A 7,310-nucleotide genomic window follows, 5' to 3' on the forward strand; every position below is an offset into this window, starting at 1 on the left:
CAGTTCAGCGTGCAGAGTGATAGGATTTTAGAACCTTCAGTAATGTGTTTGTCCCTCCGCTCTTCTCTTTGTCAGAGTTTTTTTCTCAGCTATCCGTATCTTTTTGTCAGTTAGCCACAAAAATAATTCCCATTGTCAAAAACTTCTCTAAAACAACGTTATTTGTCTTTCCGTGAAACGATAATAGTAAGGAAATTTCAATTTACATTGCTGATTTGTGAAGACTGAGTTTTGGTGACTGCAACGGTAGTGCTATTCCGTTACCTCGCTGTGACAGGTCGTTTCAGAACACAATGCAGATTAACTTTGTGCCATATTGTATTTCACGTAGCCCTATAGCATTTCAGAGAGATTACATACGTTTAAAATGTGTGATAAATATGAAGAGGCTCTGACTAAGACTTCTGTAGCGTTGTTTTACCTGGGAGGTTAGTGGCAGCAATAGTGTTTGAGCAGTAACACTGTCCTTCTAGCCAAAATGGTATAAGGCTATAAGCAAGCCAAAACTTGTGAGGAGAGGTAGTATCTTTTATTAGATCTGAAAACAGCCTTGTATGCATCAAAGCTTGTCTGTTTTTACTAGACGTATCAGTTGGCCTATTGAAACAAAACATAAGTAGATCCTTTATCATCCACGGGCAATCTGTTTTTTCTCAGAGCACTAATTCTTTTCCATTATTTTTTTTTTTTAACATTCTCTTTTGGGAAGGTATGTATAATTCAGGATCTATATATATGGAAATGACCTCAAGTGAAAAGCCAAAGTTTATGTTGTAACGCACAGTTTATTTCTGCAGATTGCTTTTTTGAATATTAAGTTTAACACACTTTAAAATTCCAACTGATTTGTCACTACGTCTCTCTTTTGCCCTGCTCGCAATTACAAATTGAGACCAAGTGGACAAATCTGATACCAACAAGTTAATTTTCTTTTGGAAATCTTAACTGCTGGAATTCTGCATTTCTTCTGCTTATAAACTCACTGCTGGTTCTTTCCTAAGTTAAAATGAGAGTCAAATTTCAGATCATAATCTTTATTTGTTTGTCTTTTTGTGTGTTTGTACTTTTACATGCACATGCAGTATTACACCTTTAGGGGTACTTCTGTACTTCTGTTTTTGTTTGTTTGGTTGTTTGGTTGTTCTATTTTGTTTTCATAAAAATCCTTAACAGAAAAAAAAATAAAAATAAAACAAGCCCCAGAACTGTATTTTTAACTTCCTGGAGACAAAGTAGTTACTTCTTTATTTTCTGAAATAACAGAAAAGTCTTAAATCACCGATGTTTTGTGTTGTTGTTGCTCTTTTTTTTTTTTTTTCCTTCCTTCTAAATATGATTTGCAGTAGGTGAATGATAAAGTACCAGCAGTTCTTAGGGATTTTAATTTGTGACTACACATCACTATGACAGACTAATTCCTTATCATTCTCAGGTGGAGAGTCTGACTGACGTGCATGGGTTAATGCCATTAGCAGTATTTATTTCACTGAGGAATAGTAGACTTCAAAGTTTTCCTTGAACCTTATTTCAAGGAATGTTAGAAGTATCAAAAACATATGGCTGAAAGACTGCAGCTGATTGCAGTTTAGCACAGATCTAACCCCTACATAGTGGGCTAAACCCATCGTAAGTCTCTCTATGTTTCAAAGGAGAATTAGGCTCGTAACATGTTGAACAATAGTCGTTTCAGCCGAGTACATCTCACCGAGTTGTAACCACATACAAATCCGGTGCCCCATCCCCTGGTGCCGCCCGGCATCCCGCAGCAGTCCATGGGGGAAGGTGGACATCCCCCCAGCACCAGCCACCCCACTCCACCGTTGCCCTGCACTGACTGCAGGGAGAGCATAACCACAGCTTTCAGTCTGCGAGCATTTGGTGCTATGAAATTGGGGCTCTCAGAAAGTCGGATGCCGGACAGATCTGAGTTTTGCAGCTGTAAGCAGGCTCACCAAGGAGCGCGCCAGCAAGCAAGTGCCTGTGGTTGGGCCCGGAGGAAGCCTGGCATTCACTTTTCCCTTAGTCAGCAATTGGACAGCAAGTGTATTACAAGCAGCTCAGTCCAGAGGAAGAGAAATGTACTGTCCAGGGCTTCTGAAGTATTCAGAGAGCAGATATAATGAGTAATTCATGTAGTGGGGTTGATGACAACCACTTATCTGTTCTACCAGACACCGACGAGGTGCCACCGCAGCTAATGGGGGAGAAAGATATGGTGAGAAAATAGAAGTGATACTGGGAGTCTGAGCAGAAAGAATTATTTCCAGAGAACAGTTTCTCTAGCTTATCCTACACAATGGGACACACTGTCCAAATATTACCTACACAGTACTTGAGAACACTCATCCTAATAGCAAACAGCTGTTTGATACATGCCCTTCACTTAGCGTTCATGGACATTTATATGACTCGAATCTTGGTCAGCTGTTCAGGAAATGGCTGATCTTCTCAGTGAGTATCTGTCCTGCACATGAAGATACTCACTGTTTGACTTCAGTCAAGCATTATTCCTCGTTTTACTGCTTCAAAGGCTTAATTCATTGTATCAGACAGTAGAAATTACAAGATGACCATTGTTTATGTGCAGTTTGAACGTTTGGGGTCCAAGTTGTTCTTGGAAACTGCATATATACGTATCTATATTTTAAATAGTTGTTTTAAAATTAATTTAAAAAAATGTAAACTGGACTTAGGGAATGTGGGGCTCATCATATTGCAAACATTTTTCAGATGTAGCGTCTTGTAGTTGTCTTAAGGGTGCTAAATTTAGATGTCAACAGTGCTTACATGAATTACTATGTAACACGCTAGCTCAGTCTCACACATGTGAAGAAATCACCAAGATTTTACTTTTTTTTTTTTTTTTTTTTTTTTTTCCTGTGTGTGACTGGTGCTTTTTTGTTCACTTACTTTTAATAGTTGTCAAAGGTCATCTATGAAAGCCATTTCCTCAATGGCAAAATTCAGTATCAAGTATTTTAGGTCACATTAGCACATCTTATTATCTGGGAGAAATACCTAATTCATTCAAAATCATTGCAAAATGAAAATAAATAAATAAAAAGTTATATTAAACTTTATTTCTTAATTTTCTGTAAAGAATATTGTTTTCTAACCCTATAATCTCCCAGTTAATGACAAAAACTGGTACCTCAGAAATTGAGGATTACTGTTGTTACACTTTAAATTATCTTGGAACACCTGTAGAGACTGCATATTGTCTTCATATTATACAGAGAAAACAGCAGCAGCAGAAAACAGAAAATGTGTTGTTGCCTTTCTCGTCTTTCTCTGAGAGTTCATGAAAGACCATCTAAATTTCTGATTGGCAATATTCACTCTCACTTTGACTGGATAAAAAGTATAAAGGAAGTGTAAGTTGCCTACTTTCAATGAATATTGTTTGGATTCTCTCATCTTACATTCCAATTTCATGCAGTAGAGCACAGCATGCTATATTTTGAACACGCTAGAAAACCCTGTTATTTTTTCTAAATCCCATATTTCTTTATCTTATTGAAGAAAAATACAAAGTAAAAGTTTTAGCTGTTATAAAAGCTTAATCTTAGCATTACAATTACCTATTTAACTGTTTCCCACATAGCTGAAGTGCAGCAGCACATTTTTGTCTCTTTAGGTGTATATCACATAAGGAAGTTTCTCCGACTGAAATCTGCTGTTGGGTTAAGGGGCAAAAAATTAGGAATCATTCAGTGTGTTACTCGGCTTCTGTGAACACAAAATTTATAAACTAACTGTTTTTTAAGCCAGGGGAAAAAATAAATTAATTTTTATATAAGTAAGCATTCACTTAAGAAATTCCTGCATATAAACATGGAAATATTATTTAAAACAAATACAAAATGAAAGTGTATAATCACCCTTGCAGATTGTCAGAAAAAAATTATTGCCATCAGAAAATTCTCTCCTGTATTCTCACCATACAAATTAGCTTTGACTTGCTATTTCTTCTGTGTACACAGAAAACTTTGACTTCAAAGCTACCACCAGCACTGTAAGATGACTATCTAATCTGTTAATTCTGTTATTTTGTACAGTAAAAATGGACGATGTGTTTAACACAGGCAAATTTTAGTTAAAAAATCTATTCTATCATAATCAAGATATGGGTTGTGTCAATTTTAGTAGGAGTATTAAAGATAAATGTTTTCAATTGCATTATGTGGGGTTACAACTACAGAGCTGCTCACACATGAGAAAATGTGAAAGGACACAGGCTAAGTCCTTCCCTGTCATACATGTGTATGTAGTGTATTGGTAAGTGATTACATACTGTGCGTGCTTAATTATAAAATAAAAATAATTATAAAGTGTAGTGTGTCTTTTCTAGCACCTTAACAACACATTGATGTATCAATTAAGAAAGATCAGAAAAAAATGATAGACTATTTTGCTGCAGCTATGAGGCTTGTAGGAAGAGGATTTTTTTTTTTTAATGCCAACTGTCATAGCTAAGAAATTTAGACAAACTTTGATATACAAAGCCATTCTTCAGGCCTGAAATAAAAGCAAATAATGTCAAAGATAAATATGAACTGGGAATGATTGCTCAGAGTTTAGCTGATTATGTACCAATTACATCATTGCTTAAAAATAAAGGTGACCGGTACCTGGGAAGTATGGGGCATACTGCTGGAGAGAGGAAAACACATGAGACAGAGAAATTTCAGGTTTGCTACCTCCTGGGGGAAGAAGAAAGACTTATATTTTACTCCCTGTAGGAAATGGAGAGGTTAACTGTGGGGAAGAGAGGTTATAAAATGTCAGAAATATCTTCCTGTTAGGTCTCTGATTTCTGGGATTGGGCAGAGTTATAAGTTAGTCCATAGTTCCCAGGCTCATCTTTAGGAGGTTCCTCCCAAATATCAGGATGGAAGAATTAGGATGGAATGACTATTTTGTGAGAAATGTTCACCAACCAGCATGTAGGTGTTTCTCCCTCTGCAGGTATTTTGTATGAATTCTTTCTGAGACCCAAGGGTTGTTTTATTTTCTTCGCTTGCTATCATGCACTGGATGAAGTATATTACATTCCTGGACATGCAGGGACAGGATCCAGGGACACCAGTGGTTTTGCTGAAGATGGTATTTCCTCTACAGTTGTGATGGACAAGAGTTGCTGAGTTTTATGTTATCTGATTAGATGCAGTCTAGATCTAATTGGTAGGTCCTGGACTGTGATTCCATGCTTGGTGGGACTGGAGAATGGTTTGAAGACTGCGATGGACGTCTCTGAGGAGACTTCCTTCTGAGTAAAATCTTCTCCTGTACAGTTCACAAGTTCTTAATTAATTTTTTTAATTATTATTTTTTCCCCTACATTCCAAGGCAAAATGGTATGTGACAGTCAGGAGTGTAACAAAAGGGAAATCCTCACATAGTGCTTGAGTGTCTCTTCAAAATAATGGCTATTATATTAAGGAGCTATTTCTGCATAAGGATGAAAGACAAACAAAGGGTTTGATTTAAAAACTCTAAATGTGTCTCCAAGATAACAGAATTCCACCAGCTGCACTTCTGCTGTATTTTTTGCCAGTGGTAACACACAATGATAGAAGCAGTATCTAACATTTAAAAATTATGCATTTCTAATAAGAAATGAGATAATGAAAGAGAAAAGGCTACAACAAATGACAAATGCAAAGGGTAGATATTGCTAATGCAACCAGCAAGAGGGTGTTCTGTCCTGGGGGATTCACTCCAAAACCAGAAAAGGAAATGCATCAGGTTTTGCCTTTTTATTAATGGAAGCACTAATGTGATGAACTTACAGATGGCAAAACTACATCCTGAGGTTTTAGAAAGTAAAAGCTCAAAATGTAGGGCAATAGGAAGGAACTGAACAACAAACACAACAAACACACACAAAAAAGGAGTAATTTGTTCTAAAATCTCCTCAACTCTCACTAACACAGGAAAAGCTAAAAGAAAGAAAATCCTGAGTTATTATAATCGTTTTATTTTGTGAGATGGGACACTTCCAGATAGTTAGGGTCTTCTGTTTTTGTTTGTTTGTTTTGTTTTGTGTAGGACATTAGATATATGCAATTGCTCTGTTCTCTGCCTCCCTAAGATATATTTGAAACCCACCAAAAACTCTTGACCAAAGAGGTAACGAAGATCTCTTGTTCCTGCAGGTACCCGGAATGATTGGTGGCTGGGTAGAAGAGAGGGACACTGCTCAAGGTCCGGCTGGGAGAGGGGATCAGGTTGTCACACTCGGCATGGGTGATGGCTGGTGGTTGGGTCAGTACATTACTTCTCCCTGAAGCTCTTTTTTGGGAGTGAACCAACGAGCTCCCTCCAAGTCAAACTGTGTCAGGGGCTCAGGGGTAGCTTGTTTCAGGAGCAGGTCATTACAGGAGCAGGTCATTACACCTGTGTCTCCAGAGCCCTACGTAGCCCTCCAGCTCCATCCAAGCTGGCCTCACCCAGCATGTGCTGGTGGTGTAGCTTTACAAAAGCATTGCTATGGGCTTTCAAGACAACTCTCTTATGATTTTGTGCATTTTGAACCGAACACACAGGCACACAGGAGGGGGAACCGAGAGGAGACAAGGGCTGATGTCCATGTGGTAGGGAGGTGGCCATGCTGGAGAAGGCCTTCCCTCAGGGCAGGCAGGGGGCACAGGGCCGCACCAGGCCTGCTGCCCAGCAGGCGCTCCCTGGGGGGTGCCTGCAGGACGGGGCATATAGCCTGGAGGGCCGCGTGCTGAGGTTATCTCAGTGAGTGAGGAGCTCAAGACGAAGGGGGCAAACCCACAGGAAATCAAACTGCATTAGTTCCCCTGCCTGTGGTAGAAGTTGCACACTAAACCACGGAGACAAATGCTCACTGCCTGTCTGTGTTGGGGTAGGACGAGCAATCTCTCATGATCGTGACTGGGAAATGGATGTGCGTTAGAAAGATCTAAGGAGCTGTCTTACCAGATGGGGCCTGGTTCAGAAAGGAGATTCATAGTACTAATGAAGATACAAGCATGTTTAATGTTTTATGCCACGTCAGGAATTTCTTCCAGCTTAAACAGTATTTAAATGGTCCTCAAAGAATGAATGTACGATGATCAGATTGTGAAAAACAAAATCAAGCAATAGTTAAAATAAGGAAAATCACACCCTGTATTTGTTAATTGCCTCCAGAATGGCTACTGTGTGTATGATGATGCCGTTTCTCAGCCTTAATGAAAGGAAGGAAGGAAGGAAGGAAGGAAGGAAGGAAGGAAGGAAGGAAGGAAGGAAGGAAGGAAGGAAGGAAGGAAGGAAGGAAGGAAGGAAGGAAGGAAGGTTTA

Source organism: Oxyura jamaicensis, chromosome 1 (genome assembly GCF_011077185.1).
Source record: "Oxyura jamaicensis isolate SHBP4307 breed ruddy duck chromosome 1, BPBGC_Ojam_1.0, whole genome shotgun sequence".
NCBI lineage: Eukaryota > Metazoa > Chordata > Aves > Anseriformes > Anatidae > Oxyura > Oxyura jamaicensis.